Here is a 20,792-nt window from a genome sequence, read left to right on the forward strand (position 1 = left end):
GGGGGGAAAAGAGGTGGTGGTGATGGTGGAGGGCACTTAAGGGGAAGAGCACTGGGTGTTGTATGGAAAACAATTTGACAATAAAATATTATGGAGAAAAAAAAACACTATGAAATCTATAATCAAAGCTATGGCTGAGATTCTAGTAACAGCATCTCCTGGTACTATCTACTGTGTTCATGGCTTCATTTGGGGTGTATAGTGTTGCTCTGTGCTTCATTTGTGTGCTAAGTGTCACTTTCACTTTTTATACAGAGCCTTGGCACATAGGTAACTGAAAAATATGAAGGGAATGGTACTGGATACATAGGATGTATTAGAGAATTATAAGCCCAAAATGGAGTCATATAGGCCATGTCACCAAAACTGGGACTAAAACCTAACCTCACTGCAGTTTCAACCTCCCCCAGGAATGCCGTATTAACTGGTCAGTCAGGAATTTTCTGAAGAGTACCAGTAAGGTTATCTGTCACATAGGCCCTCTCCATCCATCCCTCAAAGGAAGATTATATAATCTGCATGATAAGACCCTCTGCCCTTCCCCTTAAGAGAATGTGACCTTGCCTGGAACAGTCCTTTCTTCTGCTAATTTCTTGCTCTAACCTCCTTCCTATGAAAACCTATTTTGCACAACACCTTGGAGCTCCCCTCTACTTGCTAGATGGGGTGTTGCCCCGCTCATGAATCATTTAATATAGCCAATTAGATGTTCAAATTTATTCAGTTGAATTTTTGTTGTTTAACAGATCCAAAAAGGGGATGTCCGATTCAAGGTCCAAGGTCATATATCCAAGGACATGCTTATGGGCCATACTTTATATGTGGTTTAGTCGTAAACTCTCATTAATCCAGCATTCCTCTGAGTAGATAGCCAGTCAGAACAACTGATAAGTGAACATGACTGATAATACCATATTGAGTTGATTTATTTCTAGTTGAAAGCAAAGACATTTGCATATATGGATTTATCAGCAGTATGTGTGTGCAGTCTGAGGTTATGAATTATAGATGGAAATATAAGACCTCTAAGTATACAGAAAAGCTTCATTATTCTAGAATTCTTGTGTAACAATGAATTCTTATTCACTTTGTTTTGTTGTGGATAAACGGAGTTTGGGGTTGGCTGGTTCACCTGGCTGGAGTGCTGTGGTAATTATACCAGATTTTATTCTGTTGATAACCATTATTTTCCCTGCTCATCTCTGCCATCCTTCTGACCAATGCCTGCTACTTGCCACAAGAGTCAGAGTCGCTTGGTCTATCTTGATTGCCAGCTCTGGCATAAATCTTAAAGAGGCATTTCCTCTTATTATCTTGGAAAGCATTAGCTCTATGCCTCTATTGCTTTAAAGAAATACCTTTTCTTTGTTTCCTCTCTGTAGTCCTGCTACAGAGGGGCTCCCAGGTGGGAGTTCAGTAGATTGAGCATATACCGACTCATCAGAGAGTGATTAGAGTTTCAGTCAAGGCAGTAGTTTGAAGAGGCGTATTAGCTTTGCAGACAGGGTGTTGTGGTAAGCACAATAATGGGACCTCCAGGGATGTCCATGTCCTAATTCTCTGAAACTGTAGGTATGTATTGTTATATGGAATGGGGAAAGATTAAGATTCCAGATGGAATTAAGGTTACTAGTCCGCTGACCTTAAAATAAGGAGATTATCCTGGATTATCTGGGTAGGCCTAGTGTAATCACAAGATCCTTAAAAGTAGAAGGTAGGAGTTGGAGAAGATATGAGAGTAGAAGAGATCACAGTGGTGCAGTTGCTAGATTAGAAGATGAGGCTATGAGCCAGAAAACTGTCTAGAAAAGACTTGAGAACGGATTCTCCCTAGAGCCTCTAGATAGGAATTTACCTTTCTGACACCTTGGTTTTAGCTCCAGGAGGCCCAGTTCAGAATTCTGACCTTAACAACTATAACATGATAAATTTGTGTGGTTTTAAACCATGAAGTTTGTGGTAATTTATTACAGTACCAGTAGGAAATAATAAAATTACATTAGATTTCCAAAATAATTTTATTAGAATTAAATGTATTATTTTTCCATAAATCTTTCCTCCTAAGATAAGGCTGATTAAGTGGTTTAATTCGAACTTTTTTTTCAAAGAAAAAACTTTTTATTCATAAAGTTCCCATATCTTAGGTGTTCAGTTTGAGAAGTTTTGTTAATGGTACATGGGTACGTAACCACCACCCTAAAGGAGATATGGAACATTCTTGTCATTCCAAAAATCTGTGCCCCCTTCCAGTCAATTCTCCCTTCCCTCCAAACCTCATAGATTAGTGTTGTCTATTCTCGTATTTCATATAAATGCAATTATGTAGTATGCACTCCTTTGTGCTTGGCTTCTTTTGCTTAAGGCAGGGATTGGCAAACTTTTTCCTATAAAGGATTAGATAGTAAATGTTTTTGGCTTTGCATTCCATTTGGTTTCTGTCTCAACTACTCAACTCTGTTGCTGTAGCACCAAAACTGTCATAGACAGTATGGAAATGAATGGGTGTGGCTGTATCCCAATAGTACTTTAGTTAGAAAAACACGGTAGACTAGGTAAGGTCTGTGGACCATAATTTACCAACTTTGTATTAACATAATATTTTTGATATTTATCAATGCTGTTGCATGTATTAGTACTTCTTTATTTTTATTACTGAGGAATATGTTATAATATGAACATACCATAATTTTTTTCATCTATTCTCCTGTTGACAAACATTTAGGATTTTTCCAGTTCTTTGCTATTATCAATAAGGCTGCTATTATATGTCTTTTACTATACAAGTCATTTGGAGAACATATATTTTCATTTCTCTTGGGTAAATACCTAGGAAAGGGATTGCTGGGTTATAGGGTAGATGAATGTTTAACCTTAATGAAACTGCCAAATACCTCTTCAGAGTAGTTGTGCCCTGTGACACTTTCATCAGCAGTAAAGGAGAATTACATTTGCCCCCTATACTGGCTAACATTTGGTGTAGTTGGTCTTATGGTTTTAACCACTGTGAGAGGTGTAACTCAATCATTCTTTGAAGTCGTGCTCACTATTCTCCATGATCATCTTTCCATCTGTCATTTTTTACATCATTTTAGACTCCATCTCTTTTCCTCTGTGCCAGTTGTTCCCTGCAGACTCCATATGTCCCCTTCATCTCAGTATCTCCCAGTCTATGACCAACCATCCCTCTCCTTTGTTACCATGCATTCCACATTATTTGGGCTCCTTGCCCAAGTGAGCTTCTTCCAAGTCTATCTTCACCTCCACACAGAGTTGAAACAATCCTCCCAAACTACCAGCCTACCATACCACCCTCATTTATGGATTTCTTTTTTTCACTGAAAGTTATTCCTAAATGTAGCGAATGTGTATCCAAGTTAAGCCATAACCTTCTTTCTCCAGCTCCAGAAAGAACTTCTCCCATGAGCTCACAACTCCTAGAAATTTCTTTAACACAGCATTGCCCACATGCCTATAATTAGACCTCAGATGCAATTTATTTGAACAAAGTGTTCATTTAAATGTTAAATTAATGTTCATTTAAACTCATTAATATGCAAATAGCCACGAGCTGCTTTCCTGGGAGAGAGGTTGGTAAGGAACAGAAAAAAAAAAAAGAGGCTAGTTCCAGGGACAGAAGGTGGTGTTTGTAAGCAGAGGTGCACTTAAGGTGGGAATGGTGCAGGGGTGCAGGGGAAGTTGAAGGGGTTGGAAGATGGAGTGTAGTACACTGAGGGCCAAGTTCACCTTCTCTATTATTAGTATGCAAACTGACTGTACCCACGGACCTGGACGAACCCTTCCTTAACCCTTTTCACTTTGTTTTTCCCACTCAAGATTAAACAGCTGCTTTTCTGACTTGGCTATGAAGGGGTCTCAGCCTTCCAGGTCTCCTCTCCTTCCTTCTCTCCCTTCTCTTAATTCTTAACCTTCAGAAGCTCAATGACTCATAATGCCTTCTGGCTGTTGTTCCCCAGTTGGGTATCCTTCTCAGCCTCTCAGTCTCTTTTAAACTATGTCCAGGTAATGACTGTCCCTAGCTATCATCATTTTATTTAAGACTTAGTTATTCTGTGTCTAACCTGCAGGAAACGATTCATAGATAAATGTATATACTGCAGAGTTAGCGACTGTTAACACTCCTCTCAAGATTATTATTTGCAATTCAATTAGGGCAATATTCTAAACCAAAACAATGAATCTACCTGAGAAGGGCTGAGTGAAATCTTTTCTAGCACGAGAAAGGGGAAGAAAAGAAAGAAAAAAAGAAAACAAACTCAGAAAGATGCATATGATTGAATTTTCGAAACCTTGGCAAGCTGGCACAATGTTGCTAACTTTTATATCTTCTACATAATAGAAGAGGGCATCTCCAGCTAGCTTCAAATAACAACAACTGATCAGTTCCACAATCATCCAAATCAGTGTCCTAAGACCGACCACCAGGAAGACAGACTAACATACTGTCCTTTCTGTTGTTTGCCATGTTTAAACATGAACTGAGAGGGCACTAGGTACCTGGGATCCTAAGGTGTGAAAGCTAGCCGTGTTAGTTAATAGCTATATGGTCATGTGATCTCAAGAAAGTCACTCAATGTCTTTATTTTAATTATCTTTTGCTGTGTAACAAACCAGCCGAAAGCTGACGGGCTTGTGGGTCAGCAATTTGGGCTGAACTTAGCTGGGTGGCTCTTCTGCTAGGCTGGCTTATGTTCACTTAGGTGACAGCAGTAAGTCAGCCATTTGCAAGAATTTGGGTAGTCCCAGATGGCCTCACTTACATGGCTGGTGGTTGTTGCTGGCTGTGGGCTGGGCCTCGCTCCATGTGGACTCTTAGCATCCAGGAGGCTAGTTAGGTCTCCTCCTGTGACAGTCTCAGGACAAGGGAGTGGAAGTGGAAACTGTAAGACCTTTGAAGCCAAGGCTTGGAACTCCTATGCTGTCACTTCAACCATATTTTATGGGTCAAAGTCAGTTGCCAGGACCACCGAGAACCAAGGCTGATGAGGAATGGGAAAAATACTGACATTATGCTGGAAAGGCATAAGCATAGAAAAAGGGGAGAAACATGTGGCTAAATGTTGCAATCCCCCATACTCTCCGAACCTATATTTCTAGATCTGTAACATGGGGCTAAAACCTGTCAAACAAATTAGGATTCTCAGTTTCTTCTACTAGCTCATTTTATCCTTCTTGTCATTCTTTACTATATCAGGTTGTGTCTTAGGTCTTCTGCCCCTTTTCTCTATGATTTCTTCTTAAAGCTACCTCATCTATGCAGGGATTGACAAATGCTTTCTGCAAGCAGCCAGACAGTGAATAACGGTGTCTTTGTGGGACATCTGGTCTTTGTCACAATTACTCAACTCTGCACTGTAGCATAAAGCAGCCATAGACAATCTATAAATGAATGAGCATGGCTATGTTCCAAAAAACTTTGTTTATAAAAACAGTAAAGGGACTATGCCAATGATGTTGATTACGACCTATCTGTTGATGACTTTCATGTCTTAAGTCCCCTCCTAGCTGTTACCTCCACTTTAACAGGAGTAATTTCCAAAATTGAATTTGGTCACTTCTCTCATTTGCGTAAAACCCTCTAGGACTTCCCGTTGGCCTCAGGGTAAAGATGAAATCCTGAACATGGTCTGCAAGGCCCTGCAAGATCTCACTGTACCCACTCCTCCAGCTTCTCGCTCCTTGACCTTCCTTCTCACTCTCTGAGCAATGCTGTCAGGGCCCCCCTCTCCAATTCCTTGAAATTGCCACTCTGTATGCTCTTTCCCTGCCTGGATAATTCCTCACATTTCCTCTTTACCTAGTTATTTTTGACCTGTTCTTTAGCCCTCAGCTCATCTCATATTCTCTTGTCTTTGGAGAAGTCTTCCTGACCCCCCAGATGGTACCCAGCTCTGCTCTAAGATTTGGGCCAAGTTAATTGTACCTTCTGTCATTGTGTTCCAGAGTTTTTAATTATTCAAATATTTGTGATTAATTTTTGTGATAATTTAGATTATTGTTCAGCAAATGCTTGTTCCCCTTGCCAATCCATTGTAGGCAGGGTACACTTCCCACCCTATTTATTTTGAGGTTGGCCATGTAATTCAACTTGGCCAATAAGATGTTAGTGGATATGATATGAGTAAAGGTCTAAAGTATGTTTGTGTGGTGGGATTTGTTCTCTTATATCTCTGCCATTTCCTTCAGAAGAACATGGGCTTGGTCATCTGCTGGTCCTAGAAGAATGAGAGATGTATGGAGCTGAGTGACACCAGCTGACCTGCACATGGAGCGTGCTATTAAATTCTTATTGTTGCATGCCACAGAACATCAGGAAAGTTTGTTCTGCAGCAACTGATGACTGATAGGATGATCTCCTATCCATCTCCCCTACCAGACGGAAAGACCCACAAACAAAGTAAACCTGCTTGTTCTGCTCACTCTTGTATAACTCTTGCTTAGTACAGAAAGTACTTGACAAATATGTGTTGAATGAATAAATAATTAAGTGGGACAGTATATGTGGAAGCATTTGGCATGTTATAGGGATATAATTGGCATTCAGCAGATGGTGTTTTAAAATGGGTTAGGTAATGCTCAATAAGATCTGTATCAGTTCTCTTCTGGACTTGAAAATACTCTGAGCTTTATAAGTCAGGTTTATGTGCAAGAAAAATGCCCCTAGATCTATAATCAGCTGTGTATTGACTCTGCAATCACATTCTTTTACCCGCAGGAAATTTGGGATTATTAAGGAAAATAAAAAGTAAATGCAAGTTCAGGAAGTTCTTTGCTTATGTTACTTTGTTTTCTAATTTTAAATCTTATTAGTTTAAAGTGATAATAAAAAAAGCCATTTGGAGACAGGACAATATTATCACATCTGGAGAAACTTAATAAGATTAGGACAAAGGCTCTATTCTCTTCTTGATGCACATGTGCAATTCTCATTAACTTTCATATTATCTCGAGGAAAATATGAGAAAATGTCATGCACCATAAACATTCCACACAAAGGGGGTTAATTAATAGGTACATGTAGTATTAATGCAGATGTTAACCATTAACTATGATAAGTGTCCTCTAATAGCTGGTGTCCATGGATAATTAATGCTTACCAATTCCCACAGTACTTTGAAGCAAACATAAATATAAAATCCCAGTACAAATGATTAAGGAGGTTTGAATAATTCCAAATAATTTGGAAAATGTTCTTAAGATTTACATATCCAATATTTTGTTGATTATGGAAATCTTTAAATAAAATATGTGATTTCTGTAAAACTATTTTTAAAAAATTTTTAAATGTTTTTTATTTATTTTTGAGAGACAGAGAGAGATGGCACAAGCAGGGGAGGGTCAGAGAGAGAGGGAGATACAGAATCTGAAACAGGCTCCAGGCTCTGAGCTGTCAGCACAGAGCCCTACATGGGGCTTGAACCCACGAACCGTGAGATCGTGACCTGAGCCGAAGCCGGACGCTTACCCGACAGAGCCACCCAGGCTCCCCTGTAAAACTATTTAAGATAAATTAGACTCCAAGAAAATCACTTACCAAACATACTGTTACTTGTGAAATAATAGATGTTGGACATTTGCATGTGTTTCCAATATCAATGTGTCCTTTTAATACTTTATATAGCATCAAACGTTCCTTTGCAAATAAAACAGAATCATATATAAGAAATCGTTTTTACCCCCCCCCCACTCATTTTGGGTCACTCCATGCCTATCCATTAAATTTCTAGCATTATGTATCTTCAAATGTTTATGTGAAGAAAATACGATTACCAATATTAACAAGTTAGATGTATGTATATGTAAGTTTGTATATGACGTTAGAAAACCAAATAATGATATTGCAGTGTGCATACTTACATATTCTGATGTAATGTTTAACACTATTAAAATGTTGAACTCTCTTAAAATTTCCTTTTGCTTTTCAAAATACTGTATTTGGTCACTTGTTATTTGTTAAAAGTAAAATAGAATTCCAGCTATGGCAGACACAGAAATCCACACTCACATGCCCCTTCGAGAAAGGAGTCACTGAGCAGCTATGAGAGCGCAGTTGGCAGACAACTCCAGTCCTGGGTTCCTCAAGCATCTCCCAAGCTTTTGCACTGAGGTCCTGCTCTTCGTGGGGAAGCTTAAGGCCAATGTTGGAAGGAAAGTGATCCAAGGGCTTAGCTATCTCCACCCAAAGAGGAACTCACTTAACGGGTGATCTTTGCTCCCTGTATCAGGTCTACATCACTGATGGCATCTCTTACCTATTTCTGCCTCCTGCTCTTTCCTTTCATCGACACTATTCCCCAATAAACCTTTCATTTTCCTAGTTTCTCTTCAGTGTCTGCCTCCTGGAGAATCCAAATGGAAGACTATTTTTCCCAGGACCTAAGAAACAAAATCAAGTAAACTTGGGATAAAATTCAAGATGACAAAAATAGAAAAACTCATTATGTAAGCAGTGATAACCATACTCTGAGCTAGATACATTTGAAGTAAACACAAATGAAAAAGAATTGATTTTTTTTTAAATATGAAGAAATAATGGTGACAAAGAAATCAACAGAATTAAAGGAAAACAAATAATAATTTCCTAACAATCAACAGAATGTGAGATGAATGCTATTCCAAACACTTTTAAAAATAATGCCAAACTATCATTTTTGAAATACATATCATGCAACGGTTCTGTATTAAAAAAAAAAAAAAACTTTGTTGTTAAATATAGAAACCTCTAAATGGATATGCCCTGGAAATCAATCTACTTAACGTGTATGTAACTCTGAAATATGATTTATAGTATCCACAATAGCAAATCTTGTTAGTCTGTGCTAACAAAGGGGCAGACAAATAGCTGATTGTAACTGATTGCAAATCAGTTTTTGAAGGTATTCATTAAAATGGCGTTCTACCTGCAAAAATGTTTGGCTTACCAAAGACCATTCATTCCATGGACTGCATTTTGGGAAGCACCATTATACTCAGTGCACCTTACTGAATACAATACTGTTTGTTTTGAGGCGAGGAAGTGCCCAAAATGCAATAAAAATTCATCTCTAGAGCTTACCTGAAGGGAGAAAACAATGGAGAAAGAAAAGATAGACATGGTTTTCTAGTCTTCGGGAACAATGGGGAAAATATAACAAAACAAGTACGCATATGTTTGCAGTTACTTTAAATAGTTTCGAATATTTTCATACAAAACCCCTTTATTGTGATGCATTTCCAAGAGCCGGCACAGTGTGGAGTAAGCTGAAACATGTGTGTCATCCCATCAGTTCGTGTTCTAGTGGCAAAAAATAGTTGACTGATTAAGTGTGCGGTTTTGAGAGCAGTCCTCTTCGAATGGTGATATTAACCCTTTGGCTGCCGATGCTGCATTCTTACCGTCAGCTTTTCACTGCCGAGCTACAGGAAAAGTGTGTGTGTGTGGAGCGTCCACTTAAAATGCACTCACAGGTGATAGAAATACTTCTCCTAACAGTTGAGCATTGACACAACATTTTTATGTGTTCTTGTTCCTATTTAAAAACAAGACAGTACCTCCTGCTTTATCATAAAACAAAGAGCAAAGCTTTCCAAAATTTGAACAGAGTTTCAGAAAGAAACTCTCTGGGTGCTATGGGAGAGGAAAAAAATTTTCTATGCTCTTGAAGATGCTTCTGGCTGGCCTAAGAACTAACTTGTCATGGATAGATAGACTAGCAGGAGAAAATCAAATTTAATTACACAGGTAAGGAAAATGCACATAAACATAAGAGATTCTAATGACAGTCACACAAAATGAGGTATCTAAGTTGTTCTGGACTTACAAGAAAGAGTGGGTATCAGGGACTTCGAAAGGAAGAAAGGTAATTCACAAGAAGAATGGAAAGAATAAATGTTTGGTAAACAAGTGTTTGCTGGGCCTTCTGGAAACAATGGACACAAAGAAGACTTTAATCAAACAGGCCTTGCTAGCTTCCTCCCTGTCTGTCACACCTAGTTCACATTATACTGTACTTATCTATAGGGACAGCTCAACAGCTCCCTTCCTGGAATAGGTTCTCTATCTAAATTCTTTTAGGCAGTTAGTGGGGGGAGGCAAAAAAAAAAATACTTCTTCAGTTATTTGTTTCTTTTTTTTTTTTTTTTTTTTTTTTTTTTTTTTTTTTGCAAAAACAAAGGGCTTTATTATTACAGGCTTAAGCTCACCAGGCTTAAAACTCAGGCTCACAGACTTCACCAACTCAGTGGATCCATGCTGAGAGCCTCTTTTTTTTTTTTTTAATAGTTTATTGTCAAATTGGTTTCCATAGAATACCCTGTGCTCTTCCCCACAAGTTCCCTCCTCCATTACCACCATCTCCGTTCCCCCTCCCCCTCCCCCTTCAACCCTCGGTTCATTGAGTTATCTGTTTCTTAAAAATTATCAGCCTAAAATAACCCACATTCTAAAAAGATACATTTTGGTTGGCAAATTTTGTTTCACTACATTGGGAAGGTGTGGCTACTGACCAAGACAATCTCCTCCACCGACTCTAGTAAGGCTCTTGGCCTTGGGCTTGGTGTTAGAGAGCAAGATCCCTCACGTGCCACTCCCCTCCCCCACCCCCATCTGATCATCATTGAGGTTTGATCAGATTCCTTCAGATTCTTTTGATCATCTTCCATCATCCACCCAGTGACATCTGGTCACCCTGGGCTGGCTTCAGCAAGAATCTTGTGAAGTTGGCTTAACTCCAATTTCCTCTTACCCCTGATATTTCCCCTTAGTAGTTTTCCTCCACTGACCCCCCACCCTACTCCTTGGCTATAAATCTCCACTTTTCTTTCTTATATTCATTGTTGAACCCAATCTCTACCTCTCCTGCAAAATCCCAATGCAGTGATCCCTTCTTAAATAAAACATTTCTTATGGTCTTTAAGAAATGTTGAAATTATTTTTTCTTTAACCCTATATACACAAGGTTCCTTTTTCCTTCCCACTGGGGTTTTTGTGAGTTGCTACTGTTTTTACCCACCCTTCTTATTGCTCTGATCCTTCTTATGTGGCGATAACTGCCATTTACAAGGGATATACATTCACTTATTTTCACTCACTATACTTTAATATTGATTGTGTTTGTCTTAAACTGCTAGTGATCACCACCACCATGTCTCCTGAATCAGTGGCAAAGAAAGGGGTGGCAGTAGAGCTAGCTAGCAGGTAAGTGCACAAACTCATGGCTGGTATCCTCAATAATCTAGACAATGGGAAATAGACAATTGCCATTGATGAGGAAGTGACAAATGTATGGATATTTTCTATCAAGCCTATCATGGTGGCAAAGAAGGCTGAGAACTTCTCAGAAGCTGACAGTCTTCTCAGAGATGAGTGTGCTATTCTTTATACTCAGCTCTTCAGCTCTCCCAATGCATTGCTACCAAAGCAATGACTTGGAAGGGAGCTGCTCCACCCATAGGAGGGCATGCTTGTCAGGTTGGTGCTAAAGCATTCAACTCAAAGAAGACTGATGGAGGATGTGGTGCAAAGGGACTGAGAAAAGAGTGAACACAGAAGTGTGGGAGTGTGGGAAAGGGAAAAAATAGATCAAAATTTTCTTGCGGGGGGGACATTACGCTTATGGGTGAGCGGGCTTATGAATGAGTGACGTTTTAGGAGTGATCTCACTCTGGCAGTGGCCCAGCCCAGGAAGGCATGCCGTCCAGCTGTTTCGGGAATGCCTCCACTCCCTGCACACTGAACTTTATGCAGCAGCTGTTAACGAAATGCACTCAGTGGTTGAAACTGTGTCTTTTGTTAGGCTCACCTTTCATAATTCATTGGTGGATGTGGTGTTGGTGTTGTTCCCTTTGTAAATTAAATCTCTCTTTGCAAGTTATGGCTCTTTGGAAAATCAGTACAGTTAGGTGTGGGGCAAGGGAAAAGAGGAATGTATATAGTTTCCACCCAAGATAAAGAATATTTCTAAGAATTTTATTAGGGGATATATATTCCTAAAAACAGCATCCTGGGCCTTTTGAAGCTTTAGAAGGTAGTATCAGAACTGCAAATGGGAACCATATAATTCCTTTGAGGAATATTCTGACTTTTCCTTATTGCCTAAAAGGTGTCAGTGGGTTGGGCCACACCACAAATTACAAGTTTATTGCTACAGCAGTATACTAGTAGGTTAGTGAGTCAAATAAAAGGCCATGATTTATTCTGAAAATGGCAGGAGGGAGAGGAAAAATCTATGGACACTTTTACCCTTCTTCTGCCCTTGGGATCCTTCATATGCCAATTTCCTATTTAAAGTTGTCAGACAACTCATTTGGAGTTATTAAATGCAGGTTGGAGCTGGTTCTTTGCATAAATATGTGGTGCTATGTGATACAGGCCTACAAGAATAAATTAGATTGTTGCTTCTAGCACAGACACCTGAATTGGTAGCTTTTCTTTTAAAAACAAAAAGTAATTACAAACTGTTACATGTTCCCATTAGTTGTTCAGTAATAGCTATAGGGTGAGAGGGATTTAGGGGGGGAAGAATGCTCCTCTCTATTAATATTCATGAGCTTCATAGGCACCTTCACATTCTGCCCTTAAAATTATGAAAACTTAATGAACACATTTGCAAGGTTGAGATGGTCCATGTCCATGACTAGGTAATCTTAAAACAATTAGATCATAAATGAAAAAAGCAACTGATCAACATGCTGACTAGTCAATCTAATAACTAAAATTAATTAATATTGTTTTTCCACCAAAGTGGATTCTGAACTCTTAGTCATTTACTTCAGTTTTGTGGAGGGGGGCATAGGAGAAGGTGGAGGTGACAAAAGCCTGTTCAGACTCAGACATACAAGGCACTTAAAAATATGTGGTAATTGCCTAGTAGATCAGAACCGTTTTGGGCCTCAGATCTGATTCACTCTTTAATCCCTAATTTTAAAGGTCTTCTCAGTAGAGGAAACATACAAAAAAAGGAAGTGCTTTCTTTTATCTTTCAATATTGGATTGATACCTGGATTTTTAAAAAGCTTTTGTACAGTTATCCTTATATCTGGTCTTTCATCAAGTCCTGCTGATTTTCTCTCTCAAATTGTTCTCACCTCTTTCCTCTTGTAAGAGACACTTATTAGTTTGGCCAACCTGCCTGCCCCTTTCCTCTGAGAAATGCCCAGTTTTCTCATAGAAGTGGACTCCTGGATGCTACAGTTTTTAAAATGACTTTCCCTACTGGTCCTAAATGATAGTCCCAAACTGGATAATTGAAGATTGCTGGAAAATTCATGCTGATGCATATCAGCATTCAAACTTAAAAGAGACATGGAAAGTAGGGTGGTTAATAGTGGGGGTCACATCAGGAGCAACACCAGGTCTGCAAGAGAAGGCCCAGGGTTCACTGGTGTTGGGGTCCCCAACTCTTCATTCCACATCTCTGGCGATGTTTCTCCATTCTTCCTTAAATTACATAAGACATCCCAATATGGTTGCAATATTTCAAATTGGTTTCTAAGGTAATGCAATAGCCATATTAATTCAGTAACATGAAGAACCTTGAATAAGGGACACTTCTACTGATTAAAAATGCTTTTACCTTGCCGGCATGTAAAGTGGTATTTTTTTTCATGTTTTTTTTTTTCTTTTCCTAGTTTGACCAAAAAAGAAAAAAGAAAAAACAGATCACCAACTCAGGTAGGGGAAAAAATGACAAGATCTAATACTTCTTGAGAATGAGGAAGCATAGCACAGTGAAAATTATATATACAGTCTTGAAGATAAGGAGAAATGGGCTGAAAATGTGACCTTTCATTTGCTATGTGACCTCGAGCAAATTCTTCTCAGGACCTCAGTTCCTTATTTGTGCAGGGGATAATATACCAAGCTCATGGGACTATTTTGAAGATTGCTAGAAGGCACATAGTGGAAGAAGATCCAAAACAACTTCTGAATGATCCCAAAGATTCAGTGTCACCCTGTGTCCCCAGCTGAGGGATTCAAAAGGAAACTGGTGCTTATCATTGAATGCCTCTGTGCCAGGCACTGCACTTGGGTTTTTACAAGCATGGTGCTATCCATGGTCAATGGAAATCAATTCTCTAGATAGAGGTGTTGTTTAAGGAAAGAGGAATGACAGATGGTGCTGTTACACATTCTGAAAATTCAGTGAAATAAGATGCAATTGTTTAAGCTGATTCTTTGAAGGAATAAGGATTCTCAGATTTAGTATTGAGCTCAGAGAAGACCACAGGACTTAAGAAAGATATAGGAGACCTGGACTCAAGCAACGGAGGTGCCACCGTGTGGCTGTATGATATCACTTAACAATTCCAGGAGTCACTTTTCTTTTAAATAAAAGGATTAGAATAAAATCATAAGCTTCTGTCTACTGTAGAAATAAAGACTTCTCTTACTCTTAAGCAGAGATGAGTCTGTTCGAGAACTGAACAGAGACCAGCATGGTGTCCTTAGTGGGAGGTGGGAGCACTGACCCTGGATGGCATTTTGGAACTTGTCCATGTCAGGGGAGGGATTAGGTGATACAATGGTTGGCAGAGAACAATGATGCTACATGTCCTGTTTCATCCTGTGAAATGAAGAATTGTCCCCTGTCCCCAAACTTTGAACTTCTTAGCAAACTTCAGTGTGAGTGGGAAACCTGTTTATAATGATCTGACTATAAAACTGAACTCTTTTTTATATATAAAGGCCAAGTGTTTTCTCTAAACATATAATATGCACTGAATTTTCCATGAATGCATTTGCTGTGTGAGCAGTGATAGCACTTGGCTCGATTTGGACCTTGATGAAGGGAAGCGCCCCATTTCCGATGCACTCCAGTTGTCCAGAGCATGTGAGGCCTCAGCAGCACTCAGAGTGATCTTGGGGACGGAGGCGGCGTCTGGCACTGCAGATGTCATCCTGAGCAGCTGAGCTCATATATTCCAAAGGACGTGCCCTGTGCTTCTTCTCGCCATTTCAGTTTAGGCATACTCTTTATATACTTAAAATGTTTTGTTGGTAGGTATGGTGTACTCCCTACAAATTTTACTTCAAGACAGTAAAAGGGACATATTTGTTACAAGTGGAATGCTGGGTTTGATGGGGTTGAGATTTACTGGGCCAGCATCAATTGAAGAGAGCTGGCAACCTCAAATGGCCTGAAAACTGCAGTGAGGAAGGATATTGAAAGCGTCTGTTCAGAATCTGGGAAGAAAGGAAAAAGGTTTTATTTTTGTCTTAATTTAGCAGTAATAAACTAGTTCCATCTGGTGAAAAAGGCCTCGTTTCTTTTCCTTTAAATCTTGCCTAATCACACCTCTGTATTCATAGAGTTTCTATGGATTCATTCTAAACTATAAATACCCTCAGTCTTAGGTCTACGAAAAGTCAGGCAGCCAGCCTTGTGCTGTCCTAGCCCAAGGCATCTCCCTTGCCAGGAAGAGCCACTTAATGTTAGGCACCCATCCATCCAAGAGGACGTCCCTGGCTGTTACAGCATGGCCTCTTATCAGACCCTTGTCAACCCTCAGCCTTCCAATTTATCCCATACTCAGCAGGAAACTGAGAACATCATTTAGTCTGCGTTCAGAGCTGTAGCCATTATCACAATTGCCATGAGAACGAGGAAGAAAATTCAATGGAAAGCTGAGCTGTGGATCCGGACCCTTCTCTTGGCATTAATGCCAGAAATGAGCAGTTGACAAATTCATGAGACCTACAACGGAGTAATCACTTTGGGGCCTTCCTTGAGGGTAGATTCTGACATCCTGATCTACTGTCTTCATGTCTTCTATTTAGAAGGCAGTTTTGAAAATATTTTTAGAGTTCTTGATTCTTTCTTCTTTTCCTTGTTTCTTTTGTTTAGCAAAGTCAAAAGCAAAACATCACAACCTTAACAAAACAAGGGTGGATTTGGCAACAGATACTAACCTTAAAGAGTAACACAGTGGATGCTTCCAATTTCAATATTTCCTTTATGGTTGTTAGTATGTGCTGGGCAATTTTAAGGTAATAAAATTGTAATGAACTTTCTAAATGAAGCTGCCTTTGCTGACTACTCTGTGGGAAAAAAAGGGAAGTAATTTGGGAGAACTGAGGCTGGCTGTGGTTCTCCCGCTCTCTCCCTCACTCCATCTCACACACACTCACTTGCTCCTGCTCTCATAGTCAGTCTGCCAATACTCCTTTGTCCCTGAAAATCTATCAACTTCAAATCTCAGGCACAAGAAATGATACTTTGTCATGCTGTCCCTGCATTGTGAAAACACAGACTGTCTTTTACCTTCACCTTGCAAAAACAAATGAAAGATAACTGAATTTCTTCAAGAAAAGGGTGAGAGGTAAAAAAGCTAAATTGCTAAAAAAAAAAAACCCACAAAAAAACAAAAACAAAAACCCCAAAAAAGATCAAGGGGGAGGTGTGTAAAGGGACTTCCACGAAACTTTAGAGCAAGATTACAGTGATCGGACACAATTCCAGATGAGGGATGGGCCCCTGGACTCAGAGCTCAAAGGTCCCATAGAGCCCTGGATGGAAGCTTTAGAACGTGGCAATGAATTCTGTGCTTTCCAATTTCCTGAAATGAACCACTCTGAACTTGTGACTTCTGACAATGCCAGCTAGATCCAGCTAACATGACTATCAGAAAGCCAAAGGCCTTTCTTCCCTCTGAAAGCGTTTTGGAAGGTGTCATTTCCATGCAGACAAAGGGTAGGACTCTAGATCCTGGCTATGGGAGGCGAGAGATTTTTAGTATAAAGTTCTGAAGTGGCATTCTTCTTCTAGAAGATGACTTTTTTCTGATCAACAATATAATGCTTCCGGGGCAATGATACCTCAAATTATCCCCAGATATTTTCTGACACCGCCGCTGGAGCTGACAGAATTAGAGGTGGGTGGCCTGCCTTTCTTCACTACTTCACGTAACCCACACTGAACTTGCCTTGCTCTGTACTCTCCCGGTCTGTGACACTCAGTTAGTACTTACACGCCTCCTAGAATCAAGGTATTAGGCAGAAGTCTTTCAACAAGAGATAGAAACCCAACTCAACCTACCTTAAGAAAAGAGAATTTGTGGACTCAAAACTGAAAGTCTAGGTGGGTGTCAGTGGCCATCAGGCACATCTAGATGTGTCCAGGCCCCATCTCTCCCAATCTCTCAGTTCTGCTCTTCTCTGGTTGTACTTAATCCAGGCAGGCTCTCGCCATGTGTTACCAAGATGGCCCCAGCACAGAGATTCTCTTTTCAAAGAGCTCCCAAAATAGAACTGATTAGCATTTATTGAATTTTTAATATGTACCAGGGATGATTGCAAGAACTTTACACTTGTCTTATTTAAGCTGGCTCACAGTCCTATAAGTAGACATTATTTCTCTAGGGTAAGTCAGTAAAGCTCTTTAAAGAGGTGACATTTGAGTGGAGATGTTACCAATTCCAAAAGTTGGAAGGAGAGGAAGAGAAAACAGTTCTTTTTTTCAAAAATATTTTTAATGATTATTTATTTTTTGAATGAGAAGAGACTGAGTGCAATCAGGGAAAAGGCAGAGAGAGAGGGAGACACCGAATTTGAAGCAGGTTCCAGACTCTGAGCTATCAGTGCAGAGCACGACACGGAGCTCGAACTCACAGACTGTGAGATAGTGACCTGAGCCAAAGTCAGATGCTTCACCAACTGAGCCACCTGGGGGGCCCCAATAATCAGTTCTTTATTCAAAATAGTTTGTTAAGGGGCACCCGGATGGTTCAGTCAGTTGAGTGTCCAACTCTTGATTTCAGCTCAGGTCATGATCTCACAGTATGTGGGTTTGAGCCCTGCATCAGGCTATTCTCGCTCTCTCAAAAATCAATAAATAAACTTAATAAATAGTTAATTAACTAAAAATACATTTTATGCTCTGGTTTATCTTCAGATCGAATAAATCTTTTGCCTTTTACTAAAAATACATATTGAGCACACTATATGCTAGACACTGTTCTAGGTGCAGGAGACATAGCAGTGAAGAAAATAGATGAAGTCCCTGAATCCCTAGCATTTATATTCAAGTGGAAGAGATAGATAAGAATCAGATAGCCAAATATGTAAGTATTAGATAGTAATAAGTACCATGTTGAAAGACAAAGCAGAATTAAGTGATGAGGGTAGGGAGTGCTTGGGGAGGTTGGTGTTATTTAGTATAAGGTGTTTGGAGAAGGTCTCTCAGAAGGCAGTGTTGGAACAGAGACCTAATGGAGGTGAGACAGTGAAACATGAAGCTCTCCTGGAGAAGAGTGCTCTAAGCAGAGAATAGTCAGTGCAAATGTCCTGTGGTGGGATGTGATGGTGTGTTTGAGAAATACACCTGTAGGAGCAGAATGAGCAAGAGGGAGAGTGATAGAAAATGCGGTGGGAGACATATTGGGGGTCAAAGGATGCGTGGTCCTAATGGTCACTATAATATCTTCAGCTTTCATTTTAAATGAGAGGAAAAGCCAATGGAAGATTTGAGCAGATGGGCTGTGGGCCTGACTTGACTTATAATAAAATTTATTATTGCTTTGCCTGCTGTATTGAGAATTTACTATGAAAGGGCAGAGGATGGAACTAGGGAAATAATTTGGAGGCAAGAGCAATAATCCAGGCGAGAGAGGATGGCAGCTTAGGTCAGGGTGGTGGCAGTGAAGTTGGTGAGAAATGATTGGCTCTTGTATGTGTTTTGAAGGCAGAGTCAGCTGGACTTGCTGATACGGGATGTGAGAGAAGGTCAGAGGAGTCAAGGATGGCTCTAAGGATCTGACCTGAGGAAACGGAAGGAAGATTATTGTCATTTATTGAAGTGGAGAAGGCTGGGGAAAGAACAGGTTTGAGAGGGAAGATCAAAGCAATTTCAAGCGTCTAGTTTCAGATGCCTATTAAACCTCCAGTTACTGGTCTGCCTGACCGCCCCCTAGTTGTTGGATTTCCAGCGGACGGAACCAGTCAGAACTTCTGTGGTCTCTGACTCTAGCACACTGGAGAATCTGACATATAGCAGAAACTTAAATTTTGCCCAGCAGTTGAATGGTGGGAGATAAGACTAGAAAGGAAAGTTCGTCCTAGAACATGAACGGCCCTTAGTGGGTGGGAAATGAGGAGTCATTGAAAGTTTTCCCACAGGGAAGTAACATGGTTAACGTTTCAATTTAGGAAGATTGGCCTTATAGCTGTCCCATCCTACCTCCAGCCGATTTAGGAGGATCTGCTGAAAAGATGCATCCCAGACGTTCCTCTTTTTCTTGAATTTTCCTTGTCTCCACAGACAGAAGCCTGACCACAAATCTGTGGCTTATAATCTTCGGGACGTGGCATTTAGACTGGGATTTCCCTGAATTTGAATGCTGCATTCCTTTATTGCATACATCCATTCTTCCAGTGCTGTGGAGTTCAGCCCTCCTCCTGGCCACCTCTCCTGGCCCCTGCTAGCCTTGTAGAAGGATCTAGACAGCAGCACGTATGGCTAGACAGGGAGGAAGGAGGATGGAGGAAGGGGGAGGTTGGCTGCAGAGGTCACGAGGCCATGGACCACGATGGGGGCAGACAAAAGCGAAATACAGACTCCCTTACAAAAAAAGGAATGCAGGTATACTTACGTTGATTTCTCTCCATTTAAGCATTACACATGGTCATAAACTTTTATTACCTTGTGATAAATTTTGCACTGAACATTATTTTAGCTGATTCTTCATGAACTCTAAACCCTTTATGATTTTTCCCCACACCAGCTTTTTTTCCCCAATAGGATTCTCACAGATTATTTTTCACAGTCAGATCTTTCTCATTTGTTTTGTATGATGTTATCTTGAATAATAACCAGCCACATGGACTCAAAGAAAATACATTTCAAAGATAGTATTTCACCTGCGTTTTTGGCTTTGTAAAAAAATAAACCCAAATCTACAATTTTGTTCAGTATTAAAAGCAATTTAAAGGCAGTAATTAAAATGACCTAGAAGGTAGATTTCTTCACTGTTTCTCAATACAATATTCACTCCTTTGTCATCTACTTCAATTTTTTCCTTTGTAGTTATTTTTACCCTGATCATCCCCAGTTCCCCCTCACATCTTGGCTGCTAGAATAATCAGCACAAAAATCTGGTGAAGGTGGGCACCAGGTCTCAAGAAATCCACAGTGTTGATGTTGCTTTAGAAACAGGTTAGGTAAGAGTTTAGACTCTGCTGAGCAGAAGGATTCCATGAAACACCTCACAAAGCTATGAATGCTGGGCTGCACGCTCAGAGGGCCTGACTCAGCCTGGGGTAGGCCTGGGAATCTAAACTCTTCTCCATGTAACTATCCTGCATACCTATGTTTGAGAACCACATAGCTGAACTTTTCTTTTGAATCCGACCTTGCTTGGATTTCTAGTACCGGCTTCTTCGGCTATTCCCAAAGTAGGATATTCCTATGAACGCTTCCTAAGCAAAACGTCATAAAGCAAAGAAGCAATTAGCATTCGTTTATATATGGAAAAATTTTGAAGCATTTCTAACCCCCCCCAAATAACCCCTCAGGGTTTTCTGATACCTTCGGACACATGTTGCTAGCAAATGCGCAAAGCAAATGGAGATAAAGCACAGATACACACCCAGCTCTGGCGGCTGGATGCCGAGCTGGTTTCTAGGGAAGGCGCTCGGTTAGGGCCCCTCTTGCTGCTCAGGCTGTAATGGCTCGCTATTTTCTCCTTTTATCGTAAAAGCAAAAATCCTCTTTGGATTTCTTCCAGTTAGTGAAAAACAGGTACTACTCTAGGTCTTTCGTAAAAGCGAAGGGATGTAACGCCGAAAAATGGGGGGGGGG

General features: G+C 40.1%; 2 long non-coding RNA genes across 3 annotated transcripts; one reads left to right on the plus strand and one right to left on the minus strand.

The window, feature by feature from the left end:
* Positions 1 to 1,100: 1,100 nt before the first annotated feature.
* Positions 1,101 to 6,513, plus strand: LOC115286385. The gene is made up of 2 exons (XR_003906038.1): positions 1,101 to 1,149; positions 6,205 to 6,513. It is a non-coding gene; the product is annotated as an uncharacterized LOC115286385 (long non-coding RNA).
* LOC115286386 lies at positions 6,148 to 20,700 on the minus strand. Of its 2 annotated transcripts, none has more exons than XR_003906039.1 (4): positions 20,581 to 20,700; positions 8,271 to 8,394; positions 7,553 to 7,651; positions 6,148 to 6,233 (listed from the first exon to the last, which is right to left on the minus strand). It is a non-coding gene; the product is annotated as an uncharacterized LOC115286386 (long non-coding RNA). The 2 variants fall into 2 exon arrangements; XR_003906040.1 differs by lacking the exon at positions 20,581 to 20,700 and adding an exon at positions 19,173 to 19,191.
* Positions 20,701 to 20,792: the final 92 nt, after the last annotated feature.

Source organism: Suricata suricatta, chromosome 3, assembly GCF_006229205.1.
Source record: "Suricata suricatta isolate VVHF042 chromosome 3, meerkat_22Aug2017_6uvM2_HiC, whole genome shotgun sequence".
Classification (NCBI taxonomy): Eukaryota; Metazoa; Chordata; class Mammalia; order Carnivora; family Herpestidae; genus Suricata; species Suricata suricatta.